Source organism: Corythoichthys intestinalis, chromosome 9, assembly GCF_030265065.1.
Source record: "Corythoichthys intestinalis isolate RoL2023-P3 chromosome 9, ASM3026506v1, whole genome shotgun sequence".
Taxonomy (NCBI): Eukaryota; Metazoa; Chordata; class Actinopteri; order Syngnathiformes; family Syngnathidae; genus Corythoichthys; species Corythoichthys intestinalis.
The window spans coordinates 50,746,072-50,762,336 of NC_080403.1; the positions used below are offsets into that span (position 1 = coordinate 50,746,072).

General features: G+C 35.8%; 1 long non-coding RNA gene across 1 annotated transcript; it reads right to left on the minus strand.

Annotated features, from left to right (window-relative positions):
• Positions 1-5,331: 5,331 nt before the first annotated feature.
• Positions 5,332-8,546, minus strand: LOC130921275 (uncharacterized). The gene is made up of 4 exons (XR_009064322.1): positions 8,476-8,546; positions 5,727-5,855; positions 5,559-5,652; positions 5,332-5,481 (listed from the first exon to the last, which is right to left on the minus strand). It is a non-coding gene; the product is annotated as an uncharacterized LOC130921275 (long non-coding RNA).
• Positions 8,547-16,265: the final 7,719 nt, after the last annotated feature.

Below are 16,265 nucleotides of genomic sequence, written 5' to 3' on the forward strand. Positions count from 1 at the left end.
GCCTCTTGTTAAAAAAAAAACAAAAAAAACATAAAAGATGTATAAATACATTTTTGGGACACTGAAACAATTAAAAATAGATGGTATCTCGACATTTTTGGAAGCAAATGAGTTAAAGTACGTGTGATGCTTCAAGTGTTGTTCTGGTGTGAATTTGCCGATTTTTGTGTCATATTTTTGCCTAATATGGTGATTTTCTACGTTAAAGTACAGTCATAGACTTCATAATGATTGACGGGTCAGATTCCACCTTCACTGCGCAACGCCTTTAAGTTGGGGGCCGCCCTAGAGTCCGCTTCAGTTATTCGCTGTCGTTCGCAGAGTTAACACATGCAGTGATCCAACGCCTGATTTAGGATAGGAAAAAGTACGAAAGCTGTACCGCATACAAAGAGGAAGGATTGTCTCCGGGGTGATTTGTTTGAGGATTCAAGGTAATTATTATATTTTTCGTACCATGTATGCATTTTTTTTTTTTTTTTTTTTTTGCTTTTAACCAAGAATCGAGACTCTTTTACATCCATATCTATAAAGAATTCAGGGATTTAAGCATTTATTCACAAGAATTTTCAACAGAAAAAGCTCTTTGTTTACATATGGCGGCTGCTAATTTCCTTACAGACTAGCCTCATAGTTCCCAATACTTACGTAAAATAAATGCTGCCTGTACGTGTTTTTTTTTGTTTTTTTTTTTGCTTTTAACCAAAAACCGAGACTGTTTTACGTCCATATCTAAAAAGAATTCAGGGATTTAAGCATTTATCCACCAGAATTTTCAACAGAAAAAGCTCTTTGTTTACATATGGTGGCTAATACTCTCTTAACAGACTAGGCTCATAGTTCGCAATATTTACGTAAAATAAATGCTACCTGCGCGTTTTTTTTGTGTTGCTTTTAACCAAGAACCGAGACTGTTTTACGTCCATATCTATAAACAATTCAGGGATTTAAGCATTTATTCATCAGAATCTCCAACGCAAAAAGTTCTTTGTTGTACTAAGGGGGCCGCCACAGTGACCTAGCTAGCAGCACATTCGACATATTTACGTAAAATAAATACTTACTGCCCGGTTATTTTTTATTTATTTATTTATTGCTTTTAACCAAGAATCGGGACTGTTTTACATCGATATCTAAAAAGAATTAAAGGATTTAAGCATTTATTCATAAGAATTTTCAACGCATAAAGCTCTTTATTGTAGTAAGGGGGGCACAACAGTTACTTAACTACCAGCACATTCGACATATTTACGTAAAATAAATACTAACTGCCCGTTTTTTTTTGTTTGTTTGTTTTTTTGTTTTTAACCAAGAATCGAGACTGTTTTACATCCATATCTATAAAGAATTCAGGGATTTATGCATTTATTCACAAGAATTTTCTGTATAAGAACCGGTTCTGTATAAGAACCGGTTCTCAATTCCCATCCCTATCGGGGTCTATTACTAAATGAAGCTCGGCACCTTCTGATAAGGCATTAGCAAAGAATGACGAAGTGTCATGTCAATAGGTAATGAAGTCTATGACTGCGACTAATCAGTTCGTCCAAAACACCCGGACTAGGTAGGACAAAAAAATTTAAAACATTTAAAAATTTTTTTATTCAAACTCAATGTGGATCGTGACATTGAAGTTTCGTGTCACGATGTATCGTCAAACGATATTTTTTTCCTGAAACTGTCAGCAACAATCAGTTAAATGAGGTTTTTTTAAAGTGATCCTCTTAACATAAATACATGTAGGCTCTAATAAACCACAATTGTTCTCTCGTACTAAAATGTGTTGTTAGAAACACATAAAATGTTAAATCAATGGCAATATTTTATAATATTTAGTCCATATTTTGACCGTTAGTTGGCGCCATGGTTTGCGGGCTAGCAGTGATGACGTCATTGATATCTTTCGTGTTCAACAATTGCTTATTGCTGCCTAAACTCGCGAAGTAAAATGCCACGATGTGCTGCTTTTGGATGCAATTTCCAGACAAATGGAAACAAGAGGAGTGAAGTGAGTGGTCAAGGTGGAATTATTATTTTTAGTGAATAAATGTGCATAAGTGGAAGCTTCTCCCCGTTTTTGGTCCCTGTATGCACGTATCCTACCCACCACGCGTTACAACTAGCGCCCAAATTTTTTTCCTGGATCCTCAGTCAAGTAAGGGATCCGTCTATTTTCTGGATCCAACAGTTTCACCACGTCTGCAATAGTGGTTTCGGATCTGTCCATTTTTTTGATTCGTCGGTCCCACAGCGGCTTTTCGGATCAGTCTATTTAGTGGAATCGACGGCCTAATCGTGGCTGCGACATTACCATGGTATCGGTCTAATTCCTGGATCTTCGAGTGAGTAAAAAACGCGGATTTGGATTACTATTGATATCTTTTTTGTTGACTATTCTTCGTGGGAGTTTTCCCCAAATCATACTAAATAATTAAAGCACTATGGCACGCTACAGTGACGACAGTGACTCTGACGTGGACCTTATAACTATGTTGGGAGTTCGTCAGGGAATGCGTGTTTGCGTACTGCTGAGCTCCCGAGTGAAGAGTGGTCAAGGTGGAAATATTATTTTTTGTGAATAAATGTGTATAAGTGGAAGCTTCTCCCCTTTTTGGTACTTTTATACACGTATCCTAGGTACCACGCGTTACAATGTACAAGACATGGATTACACAAGGTGTGCTCTTTGGCCTGTACTGTATGTAAAGCACACGACAGCTCTGGATGCTAACAATCTACATAATTATATTGGGATAAGTTTGAAAACGCAATATGCTTACCTTGAATATCTGCTAATAAAACCGGACAGCATACACTCTCGCTCCCAACCGGAGTTCCCAACAGGACTCTCTCGCATCACCAGTTTTGCCCAACTTTTGTCTTATCAGGTATTTGCTGTACGCATTTTCCCCTGAAGCTCGTCTTGTGAACGACCGACAGTGCTGTCCTGCTCTATGGAGGTAGATTTGTGTCTTTATTATTCAATCAAAAAAAAGTTGCTTCAATCAAAGAAAAAGTTGCTTCAATCAAAATATATATTTTCAATTGAAGAAAATGTCACTTCAATCAAAAAAATGTGTTTGAATGCAAAAATAAATTTGAAAGTCCCAAAAATATATTTGAAAACTATTTTTCTTTGAAAACATTTTTTTTTAAAAATTTAAGTCAAGTTTTTTTTGATTGAAACACCATTTTTGATTGAAGTCATGTAATTTTGCGTTGGGACCACATTTTGGCTAGGACATTTGTGTCTTTATTATTCAATCAAAAATTAAGTTGCTTCAAACAAAAAATATATATTTTCAAGAGAAAAATCACTTCAATCAAAAATTTTAAAAATATTCCATCGTAGAAAAAAAGGTTTGAATGTGAAAAAATATTTGAGACTCAGAAATTCGCATTTGAACACTTTATTTTTCATTCAAACTTTTCTTTGATTGAAGCAATCCTTTTTGTGTTTGAACCATATAAGGGGTAGGACATTTGTGTCAAAATCATTCAATCGCAATAAAAGTTGCTTTAATCAAAAAATTATTTTTAATCAAAGAAAAAAATCATTTGCAAAAATATTTATTTTTTGAAAAAAATTGTTTTTATTTGAAATATATATATTTTTTTATTGAAGTGTCACTTTTTTTGAAAAGCAAAGCTTTAAACTCTTTTTCTTTCAAAGTGGAAAAAGTTTTGAACACACTTTTTTTTTTTGAAGTGGAAAAAGTTTTGAAGGCACTTTTTTTCGATTGAATCATTTTGACACATTTTGACCTGTCGGGGCACACTGGTCGGACCCCGATATCACCCCCCAGGCGCGGAGGCCGGCTGTCGAGTGGACGGCCCGCGAGTGTCGGGCCACTCGCCGACCACTCCCGTACCGGTGCCCTATATTCGGCTTAGAGTCCATCAGACTCCGATGGCTGGATGGAGCCCTGGCGGCCATTATGCTTGCTTCATACTCTTATGTCATTGGCGTAGCCACCTGCCTCTCAAACACACCGGAACTAGCGTTGAAGTTGAATCTTTGTGTCAAAATGATTCAATCGAAAAAAAAGTGCCTTCAAAACTTTTTCCACTTCAAAAAAAAAGTGTGTTCAAAACTTTTTTCACTTTGTAAAAAAAGAGTTTAAAACTTTTTGCTTTTCAAAAAAAGTGACACTTCAATAAAAAAAAAATATATTTCAAATTAAAAAAAATATTTTCAAAAAATATATATTTTTGCAAATGATTTTGACACAAATGTCCTACCCCTTATATGGTTCAAACACAAAAAGGATTGCTTCAATCAAAGAAAAGAGTTTGAATGAAAAATAAAGTTTTCAAATGCGAATTTCTGAGTCTCAAATATTTTTTCACATTCAAACCATTTTTTCTACGATTGAATATTTTTAAAATTTTTGATTGAAGTGATTTTTCTTTTGAAAATATATATTTTTTGTTTGAAGCAACTTAATTTTTGATTGAATAATAAAGACACAAATGTCCTAGCCAAAATGTGGTCCCAATGCAAAATTACATGACTTCAATCAAAAATGGTGTTTCAATAAAAAAAAAACTTGACTTGAATCAAAAAAAAATTTTCAATCAAAGAAAAATAGTTTTCAAATATATTTTTGGGACTTTCAAATTTATTCTTGCATTCAAACACATTTTTTTGATTGAAGTGACGTTTTCTTCGATTGAAAATATATATTTTGATTGAAGCAACTATTTTTTTGATTGAATAATAAAGACACAAATCTACCTCCATACTGCTCTTCACTTTTCAGATCTGGTTCAAATTGGAAGGGTAGAATTGACGACATCTTAGGAAAGCTAACGAGTAACACGCTGGAATTTCGGCAACCGGACCAGTGATGTCACGCACTGCGACGTAACAAGAATGGCGACCTATCACTTAAAATAATTTTACAAACTTTATTAAAACAAAAACATTAAGAGGGGTTTTAATATCAAATTATTATAACTCATACTAACATTTATCTTTTAAGAATTACTTGTCTTAAAAACAGAGGATCCCTTTAAACAGCCTTCGACTATTACTAAATGAAGCTCGGCTCCCTCTGGTTAGGCATCGCGCAAAGAATGACGAAGTATCACGTCAATAAATAATAAAGTCTATGACTGAGACCAATCAGTTTGTCCAAAACACCCACCAGACAAGGACAAAAATTTTAAAAACATTTTAAAATTTTTTTATTCAAACTCAATGTGGATCATGACATTTTCACGATATATCATCAAACGATATTTTTTCCTGAAACTGTCAGCAACAATCAGTTAAATGATTGCCCTATAAAGGGTTTAAAAAAAAAAAAAAAGGCAATAGTGGAGGAATCATATGGAATAAACACAAAATAATGTATTAATATCCAGAATAATAATATGGATATGACTCAAAATCACATATTAATACACACGAAAACAAAGGCTGGGCACAAACATAGCGAAGACGCGCGTTGCAATCAATAACCTGCCACCCTACACCTGGAAGAAAGAAAACAGAAAAAGTTCAAAAACCGAATGATATCAAATTGACCTAAATGTCGTTTCGTCTTTATCACCTGGCAAAATGGCTACACAGCCTTCGATGGTGGTATTTGTAATGAATTGTGATGCAAATGTGACATCCGAGCCATCGGTCCATGACAAGTTTCCCTAGAAGAAGAACGTAGGATGATAAATTAGTCAGAAAAGAGGAGATGTTGCAGGGTTTTGTGTCAGTGTCTCACCGCAGCACCGACTCTGAGTCCAGTCCAGGTACCGTTGAATCCGGGAGACGGGTGGAGTGCAACAGTAAGGGCGCGTTGCACTTCATCCTGGATGGATACTAGGTGCGAATTGTATCCCTTACAGTAATTCTACTTGGACAAAAAGATCAGTCATATTGGTTGCTCGATTGACAAATAAGAAGCACTGTGAATTTGAAAGATTGACAAAAAAAAAAAAAAACAACTGCATTATGACATTAAAACCACATTACCCTTAAATAAATATGAGAATTTGAGATAATTAGCATTTTTATTTACAGTGGTATGAAAATGTATCTGAACCTTTCTCACATTTCTTCATAAAATCACCATAAAATGTGATCTGATCTTTGTCAAAATCACACAGATGAAAAAAAATGTCTGCTTCAACTAAAACCACCCAAACATGTGTACTAGAGATGTCCAGATCGATCGGGATGCCGATCGATCGGGTCCGATCACGTCATTTTCAAAGTATCGGAATCAGCAAAAAAAATATCGGACATGCCTTTTTATTTAATATGTATATATATATATATATATATATATATATATATATATATATATATATATATATATATATATATTAGGGCTGTCAAACGATTAAAATATTTAATCGAGTTAATTACAGCTTAAAAATTAATCGTAATTTTTCACAATTAATCGCAATTCAAACCATCTATAAATATGCCATATTTTTCTGTTAATTATTGTTGGAATGGAAAGATGAGACACAAGATGGATATATACATTCAAAATACAGTACATAGAAAGACTTGTAGTTCTTAAAAGAAAAATGTTAGTACAAGTTATAGAAATGTTATATTAAAACTAGGGCTGTCAAAATTATCGCGTTAACGGGCGTTAATAAATTTTTTAAATTAATCACGTTAAAATATTTGACGCAATTAACGCACTAGGCCCGCTCAGACAGATTTAAATGTCAGTACAGTGAAAGGCCAACTTGTTAATTGTGTTTTATGGAGTTTTTCCGCCCTCTGCTGGCGCTTGGGTGTGACTTGCATATGTTATGTGGCGTAATGTCGCCCTCTGCTGGCGATTCAGTGTAGATGATTATTTGGGTTTCGGCGCGCTTTTCTGACGTGATAAAATGTCGACGCGAACTCACACTAATAGACAGTGCTATTCAGACCAGCTAACGTCCGCATCCAGTATTCAGTGGCAGTTCTCATAGCCCCATCACACTGTTTGTGTCTAATACATGCACCGCTTGTGAGTTATATTCCTCCTTTGTTTATATTCATGAGCATTAGATAGTTATTGATGATGTGTATTTGAATTTGTTCACATATATGGTGAAATGCAGTTACATTGTTAGATGCTTGTGAGCTAATTGGCTAGTGCTACTGCTCAAATGGACACGTGTGTGGACATTTTATGTTATTTTGTGATTTATGCAAGTTATTGACACATTGCCTTGTTATTTTCAGTTTTACAAAAATACAAGAAACGTGCTCCTGTCAAAAAGAGATGACTTCAGTAAAGCCCATGCAACTTTGCCACACCGTCTGATTTCTTTTTGGAACTTATGTTCGCTGTCTGTCAATTTGTGTACTCACACACATTGAGGAGAGAATAGGGCTACTAGTATATTTTTTGATCGAAAATTTTACAAATTTTATTAAAACGAAAACATTAAGAGGCGTTTTAATATAACATTTCTATAACTTGTACTAATATTCGTCTTTTAAGAACTACAAGTCTTTCTATCCATGGATCACTTTAACAGAATGTTAATAATGTTAATGCCATCTTGTTGATTTATTGTTATAATAAACAAATACAGTCCTTATGTACCGTATGTTGAATGTATATATCCATCTTGTCTTATCTTTCCATTCCAACAATAATTTACAGAAAAATATGGCATATTTTATAGATGGTTTGAATTGCGATTAATTGCGATTAATTACGATTAATTAATTTTTAAGCTGTAATTAACTCGATTAAAAATTTTAATCGTTTGACAGCCCTAATTAAAACCCCTCTTAATGTTTTCGTTTTAATAAAATTTGTAAAATTTTCAATCAAAAAATAAAGTAGTAGCCCGCCATTGTTGATGTCAATAATTACTTACACAATGCTCATGGGTGCTGAAGCCCATAAAATCAGTCGCACCCAAGCGCCAGCAGAGGGCGGCAAAACTCCATAAAACACAACAAGTGAGCGTTTCACTGTACTGTCATTTAAATCTGTCTGAGCGGGTCATCTGCGTTAATTGCGTCAAATATTTTAACGTGATTAATTTAAAAAATTAACACCCGTTAACGCGATAATTTTGACAGCCCAAATATATGTGTTTGTATGCTAGGTGTATACTACTAACCTAGTGACACCCCTGACTAATGCTCTAATCACGAGCTACAGTATAACAGTTAGTTATTGTAAAGTGTTACCGTATTCTTTACAGTATTCTTTTAACGAATAATTTTCTACATAATGAGTCAAACCTTTGGCTACTCAACCCACCTCTGGTTTGATTTAGTCATTAGGTTGAATGATTTTCAAAGCACTACATTTTTGAAAGATTCACCAAAAAAAAAAAAACAAAAAAAAAACATTTTGACATTAAAACCAACTAACGCTTTAAGTAATTTATAACATGTAATTAAAAAAAAAAAAAAAAAAAACACATTAAAAAATGATTTGAGGTAATTCGAATGCATTTGCATTCATTAAACAAAAACAACTTTTTGGAATTCTCTCCTACCTCTGCTTCCTCAAAAGTATCATAGGAGCTGAAGTCACTGTAGCACCGATCGTTCAACAAATCCCATCCTTTTACGCATCGATCGTCTGGAACAAATGACCACGTTTTAGTGCCACCGAAGTCATATGCAAACACATTTTGTCAGTAAAAACATAAAAAACTTAGAAAAATAGAGGATGACCATTTAAAAAAAAAAAAAAAAAAAGGATGAAGCAATTTAAAACTCCAAGAATCAATGAGTGACTCAAAGATACCTACTTCTCGGATCAACTCTACTCTGAAATTGCTGTGATAAAGAACATTTCGTCAACAGCATAATTCACATAGGACGCAGCGACATAAACATTTATTTTGACTTACGGCATTAGTGAACAGTTTGCTGAATGCATAAATGAAGAGCAGCGAGATAAAAGCAGACGCCATCCGCCAACACGTCGAGATTCCACTTCCACGGTGGAATTGTCGAGTGTCGCGGACAAAGATGAGCATTCTTTTTATACGTTGGCCGTCATGTCGAGTGACTCACTGGGGAACTTTACAAGTCGGTCAGTACCAAATTTGATCAACATGTTGTAAAACGTGTTCGGAGGTAAACAGAGCTTGAGGAATGATACAGCAAGTCAATCTGCCAAATTTTTATACGGATAATATTTTCCACAGGTGGGTAGAGTAGCCAAAAAAATGTACTCAAGTAAGATTAGCGTTAGTTCAAAATACTATTACTCAAGTAAAAGTCGTGACGCAAAAAATTACTCAAGTGCAAGTCATAGACTTCATAATATATTGACATGACACGGGGCGAAGGGCTGATCCGTAGGGGGCCTATTGTCAAAAACTTTAAATTCAAATATTTTCAAAACCAAAGCTGCTACCGACCTAAAACCAAAACAGGCACCTACCTTAGCCAAATGCTAAGACAATCACCTATATTTTCAGGATCAACAGCAATATTTAATATATTTTATCATATATGTTTTTGACCAAAATATCTGCTTATTTGTTTTTATCTATTTACTGCAAGTTTTCAACAGCTAATAAATCACTTTAACTTCAGAAAATGAGTACTTGAAAACATGCAGAATCAATTGTAAATAATATGTAAATAGACAATTAATAAATTCTATATACAATCACAACTTATTATAGAATAGAATAGCCCTCTATAATCATTATACATTACATACTGTTAGCAAATGAGGCTAGCTAGCGGCCGCCTGACGTAAACAGAGCTTTTCTGGCGAAAATTCTCGTGAATAAATGCTTAAATCCCCCAATTCTTCATAGGTATGGACGCAAAACAGTTTCGATTCTTGGTTAAAAGCAGAGAAACCGTGCAGTTAACGTTTATTTTACGTAAATATGTTGAAGTACAATGCTACTCTGTTAGCGAATGAGGCTAGCAGCCACCTGACGGAAACAGAGCTTTTCTGGTGAAAATTCTTGTGAATAAATGCTTGAATCCCTGAATTCTTCATTAGATATGGACGTAAAACAGTCTCGATTCTTGGTTAAAAGCAAAGAACCCGTGCAGTTAGCGTTTATTTTACGTAAATATGTCGAAGTACAATGCTACATTGTTAATGGATGAGGCTAGCGGCCGTCTGATGTAAACAGAGCTTTTCTGGTTTAAATTATTGTGAATAATAAATGCTCAAATCCCCAAATTCTTCAGAGATATGGACGTAAAACAGTCTCTATTCTTGGTTTAAAGCAAAAAAAAAAAAAACGTTCATTTAACGTTTATTTTACGTAAATATGTTGAAGTACAATGCTAGTCTGTTAGTGAATGTAGCTAGCGGCCGCCTAATATAAACAGAGCTTTTACGGTGAAAATTCTTGTGAATAAATGCTCAAATCCTTGAATTCTTCAGAGATATGGACGTAAAACAGTCTTGTTTCTTGCTTGAAAGCTAAGAAACTGTACAGTTAGCGTTTATTTCACGTAAATATGTCGACGTACAATGCTACTCTGTTAATGAATGAGGCTAGCGGCCGTCTGACGTAAACAGAGCTTCCCTGGTGAAAATTCTTGTGAATAAATGTTTAAATCCCCGAATTTTTCATAGATATGGACGTAAAACAGTCTCGATTCTTGGTTAAAAGCAAAAAAAAACGTGCATTTAATGTTTATTTTACATATATTGTCGAAGTACAATGCTACTCTGTTAGCAAATGAGGCTAGCGGCCGCCTGGCGCAATCAGAGCTTTTCTGGCAAAAATTCTTATGAATGAAACTTAAATCCTTGAATTCTTCATAGATATGGACGTAAAACAGTCTCAATTCTTGGTCAAAAGCAAAAAAAACATGTATTTAATGATAATTTTACGTAAATAGGTCGAAGTACAATGCTATTCTGTTAGTGAAAGTGGCTAGCGGCCACCTGATGGAAACAGAGCTTTTCTAGCGAAAATGTTTGTGAATAAATGCTTAAATCCCTGAATTCTTCATAGATATGGACGTAAAACAGTCTCGATTCTTGGTTAAAAGCAAAAAAAACCGTGCAGTTAGCATTTCTTTTACCTATATTGTCAAAGTACAATGCTACTCTGTTAGCGAATGAGGCTAGCGGCCGCCTGGCGTTAACAGAGCTTTTCTGGTGAACGTTCTTGTGAATAAATGTTTAAATCCCCAAATTTGTCATAGATATGGACGTAAAACAGTTTCGATTCTTGGTTAAAAGCCAAGAAACCGTGCAGTTAGCGTTTATTTTACGTAAATATGTTGAAGTACAATGCTACTCTGTTAGTGAAGGAGGCTAGCGGCTGCCTGACGTAAACAGGGCTTTTCTGGTGAAAATTCTTGTGAATAAATGTTTAAAGACCCGAATTTTTCATCGATATGGACTTAAAACAGTTTCGATTCTTGGTTAAAAGCCAAGAAACCGTGCAGTTAGCGTTTATTTTACGTAAATATGTTGAAGTACAATGCTACTCTACTAGTGAATGAGGATAGTGGCCGCCTGACGTAAACAGAGCTTTTCTGGTGAAAATTCTTGTGAATAAATGTTTAAATCCCTGAATTCTTCATAGGTATGGACTGTAAAACGGTCTCGATTCTTGGTTAAAGGCACAGAAACCGAGCAGTTAGCGTTTATTTTATGTAAAAATGTTGAAGTACAATGCTACTCTGTTAGCGAATGAGGTTAGCGGCCGCCTGGTGTAAACAGAGCTATTCTGGTGAAAATTGTTGTGAATGAATGCTTAAATCCCCAAATTCTTCATAGATATGGACGTAAAACAGTCTCGATTCTTGGTTAAAAGCAAAAAAACGTGCATTTAATGTTTATTTTACGTATATTGTCGAAGTACAATACTACTCTGTTAGCGAATGAGGCTAGCGGCTGCCTGGCGTAATCAGAGCTTTTCTGGCAAAAATTCTTATAAATCAATGCTTAAATCCTTGAATTCTTCATAGATATGGACGTAAAACAGTCTCAATTCTTGGTCAAAAGCAAAAAAACATGTATATAACGTTAATTTTACGTAAATATGTCGAAGTACAATGCTACTCTGTTAGTGAAAGTGGTAGCGGCCACCTGACGTAAACAGAGCTTTTCTGGCGAAAGTTCTTGTGAATAAATGTTTAAATCCCCGAGTTTTTCATAGATATGTATATAAAACGGTCTCGATTCTTGGTTAAAGGCGCAGAAACCGAGCAATTAGCTTTTATTTTATGTAAATATGTTGAAGTACAATGCTACCCTGTTAGGGACTGAGGCTGGGGCCGCCTGGCGTAAACAGAGCTTTTCTGGTGAAAATTCTTGTGAATGAATGCTTAAATCCCAAAATTCTTCATAGATATGGACTGTAAAACAGTCTCGATTCTTGGTTAAAAGTAAAAAAAAAAAAAGTGCAGTTAGCGTTTATTTTACGTATGTTGTCGAAGTACAACGCTACTCTGTTAGCGAATGAGGCTAGCGGCTGTTGCACACAAAATACTCTAAATAGTTTCTCCTAAATGTGTATTTTAGCTATAAATTGTTATAATTAGAATGACTCATGTCCAAGAGGCACCCGACTACCACCGTTGAGTAGGTTTTATTCATTTTTAATTAACGAAAACAGACAGTCTGAGTTGCCCCAGCTTTTATTTTGTTACTTCCGGTCTTCAGTCACGTGAATTTGCATGTTAAGCTAAATATTTAGTTCAAACCGTTTCCAGATTTAATGTTTAGGCTATAGGATATAAATTTATGATTAAAATTAAATATTTATGTCAGGAATTCGGGGCAGGCAGGTTGTGTTGACCCAAATGCAGGGAAAAGTAGGCAGACCGGCAGTGCAAAAATGATTTAATTAAGGCTAACAAAAAACAAGGTATCAACCAATATTGTGGGGATCCAAAAAACACAGAAACAAACAAAACTCAGGTCACTAACATGAGGGTTGATATAAAAAAAAAATCCGTTGAGGAACACAAGGACTTGGACGGAGAAAACTTGAGAACACTGACGAGCGCATGGGCATTGACATAGACTTTGACGTTGACAATGATGCAACAAGGAGTGAAAAGAAACTGGGTGCTTATATACAAACATGCAGACAAGGGGTAACGAGACAACAAGGAACAGCTGGGCAATACAGGAGGACTCACTAGGAGCAGGGACAACAGGTGAAATCAATGGGTAATCACAGGGACTAGTCACACTAGGAAAAAAACCAACACAAAACTTAACAATTTAGTTCTGGATTTAAACAGTCAGGTCTCAAACTTCTTATTAAAAACTAAATATTTAATTTGCTAAATTGCGTTGTAAATGTGCAAAAAAAGTGACTAAAGATTTCAAACCATTTTAAACACTGTGTGGCACTAAATGTGAGAAAATGATATCATAAGTTTTAGCATGTACTGCTTTACAAACGGCGCCCCATTTGGCCGGGGGGCTGAATTCTTTCACTGTTGACAGCATGACATATTCATAATAGCGCCTAAATTCTTGCAGTCTACTGGATCCAGCCATTATCTTTGAGGAGTGCAGTTAAAAGAAAAAAAAAATCTTGAAGCACTGCAACTACACAGAACTATCCAATAATAATGAATTAAATAATATATAATAGCAAAAAAATAATAATAAATTGAATTTTTTTTTTTACATGAACGTGATCGCCATTTTAATGAATTAATAACACATTTAATTACAAATGTTTGCACTTAAATCCATGGCACTTCTAGTCCTCTATACCACGTAACTTTGAAATTATTAATTGCATATTTAATGGTGTATTCATTTAAATAACCTTGGCAGTGTTAGGCAAAGCAAATTTTTAAAAGCACAAATTTAACACAAGGTAAAAATGAAATGAAAATCAGCAAGACAATTTTAGTCCCCTGCGATTGGCTGGCAACCAGTTCAGGGTGTGCCCTGCCTACTGCCCGTAATCCACAGCTGACTGAATACGAAAAATATTTTTATAAGAACAGCCTGGCTAATGATAGATTATAATTTAGCTTTAGCAGTACAGTGGGGCAAATAAGTATTTAGTCAACCACCAATTGTGCAAGTTCTCCCTCTTGAAAAGATTAGAGAGGCCTGTAATTGTCATCATGGGTAAACCTCAACTATGAGAGACAGAATGTGAAAAAAAACCAACAAAAAACAGAAAATCACATTGTTTGATTTTTAAAGAATTTATTTCCAAATTACAGTGGAAAATAAGTATTTGGTCACCTACAAACAAGCAAGATATCTGGCTGTCAAAAAGATCTAACTTCTTCTAACGAGGTCTAACGAGGCTCCACTCGTTACCTGTATTAATGGCACCTGTTTTAACTCATTATCGGTATAAAAGACACTTGTCCACAAACTCAGTCAGTCACACTCCAAACTACACTATGGCCAAGACCAAAGAGCTGTCGAAGGACACCAGAGACAAAATTGTAGACCTGCACCAGGCTGGGAAGACTGAATCTGCAATAGGTAAAACGCTTGGTGTAAAGAAATCAACTGTGGGAGCAATTATTAGAAAATGGAAGACATACAAGACCACTGATAATCTCCCTCGATCTGGGGCTCCATGCAAGATCTCACCCCGTGGCGTCAAAATGATAACAAGAACCGTGGGCAAAAAATCCCAGAACCACACGGGGGGGACTTAGTGTATGACCTACAGAGAGCTGGGACCACAGTAACAAAGGCTACTATCAGTAACACAATGCGCCGCCAGGGACTCAAATCCTGCACTGCCAGACGTGTCCTCCTGCTGAAGAAAGTACACGTTCAGGCCCGTATGTGGTTCGCTAGAGAGCATTTGGATGATCTAGAAGAGGACTGGGAGAATGTGTTATGGTCAGATAAAACCAAAATCGAACTTTTTGAAAAAACGCAGGTTCTCGTGTTTGGAGGAGAAAGAATACTGGATTGCATCCGAAGAACACCATACCCACTGTGAAGCATGGGGGTGAAAACATCATGCTTTGGGGCTGTTTTCTGCAAAGGGACCCGGACGACTGATCTGTGTAAAGGAAAGAATGAATGGGGCCATGTATCGAGAGATTTTGAGTGAAAATCTCCTTCAATCAGCAAGGGCATTGAAGATGAGACGTGGCTGGGTCTTTAAGCATGACAATGATCCCAAACACATTGCCAGGGCAACAATGGAGTGGCTTCGTAAGAAGCATTTCAAGGTCCTGGAGTGGCCTAGCCAGTCTCCAGATCTCAACCCCATAGAAAATCTGTGGAGGGAGTTGAAAGTCCGCGTTGCCCAACGACAGTCCCAAAACATCATTGCTCTAGAGGAGATCTGCATGGAGGAATGGGCCAAAATAACAGCGACAGTGTTTGAAAAGCTTGTGAAGAGTTACAGAAAACGTTTGGCCTCCGTTATTGCCAACAAAGGGTGCATAACAAAGTATTGAGATGAACTTTTGGTATTGAACAAATACTTATTTTCCACCATGATTTGCAAATAAATTCTTTAAAAATCAAACAATGTGATTTTCTGTTTTTTTTTTTCCACATTCTTTCTCTCATGGTTGAGGTTTACTCATGTTGACAATTACAGGCCTCTCTAATATTTTCAAAGGGGAGAACTTGCACAATTAGTGGTTGACTAAATACTTATTTGCCCCACTGTATGTCATATAAACTCTATGTAAATAACCACTAGCTTGCAGGTGCGCTAAGAATGCGTGCTTATCTTTTGAAAAAAGCTTTTTTTTTTTTTTAATCACAACAAACCTCTGTCTTTCTTCACGTTTATGCTCTTTTTTTTTTTCCATCTCTCTAAAATGCGACCCGGAGGGCTTTTGTCTTTTCATGACGTTGACTTGTCACCGTAACATCGCTCAATTGCGGAGGCTAAAAATAGCACTTTCAGGTCTGGCTGGTCTGCTAGGTGGTGAGTGAGACGAGGGTATGTGGGGAAATTACCGCATCACAGGAAACAGTGAAACAGTCACAACCACACTAGAAAAATGATTTCATTATTATTTAAAGACTTATTACGATATGTTTTGTTGTTTTGTTTTATTGTTTTATATAATTTTTTAAAATACTGCTATCATTAAATATTATTTGAACATTTTTCTTGACGCCCTTTTGGACGCTGCCCCTTGGCACTTACCTAGCTTGCCTTATGGACCGCATGGGTCTTGTTGGAAACTCCTCGAATGCAGCATCAGTCTTCTGAGTTAATTGACGGCTGGCAACATGGCAAAATGTGCATTCAGAGGCTGTGGAAACAGACAGAAGAAATGGGCAAAGAAAAGTTTCCACAAATTCCCACAAAGAACGAGGAACAATATAAACTGGTCACATACAGTGCCTTGCAAAAGTATTCGGCCCCCTTGA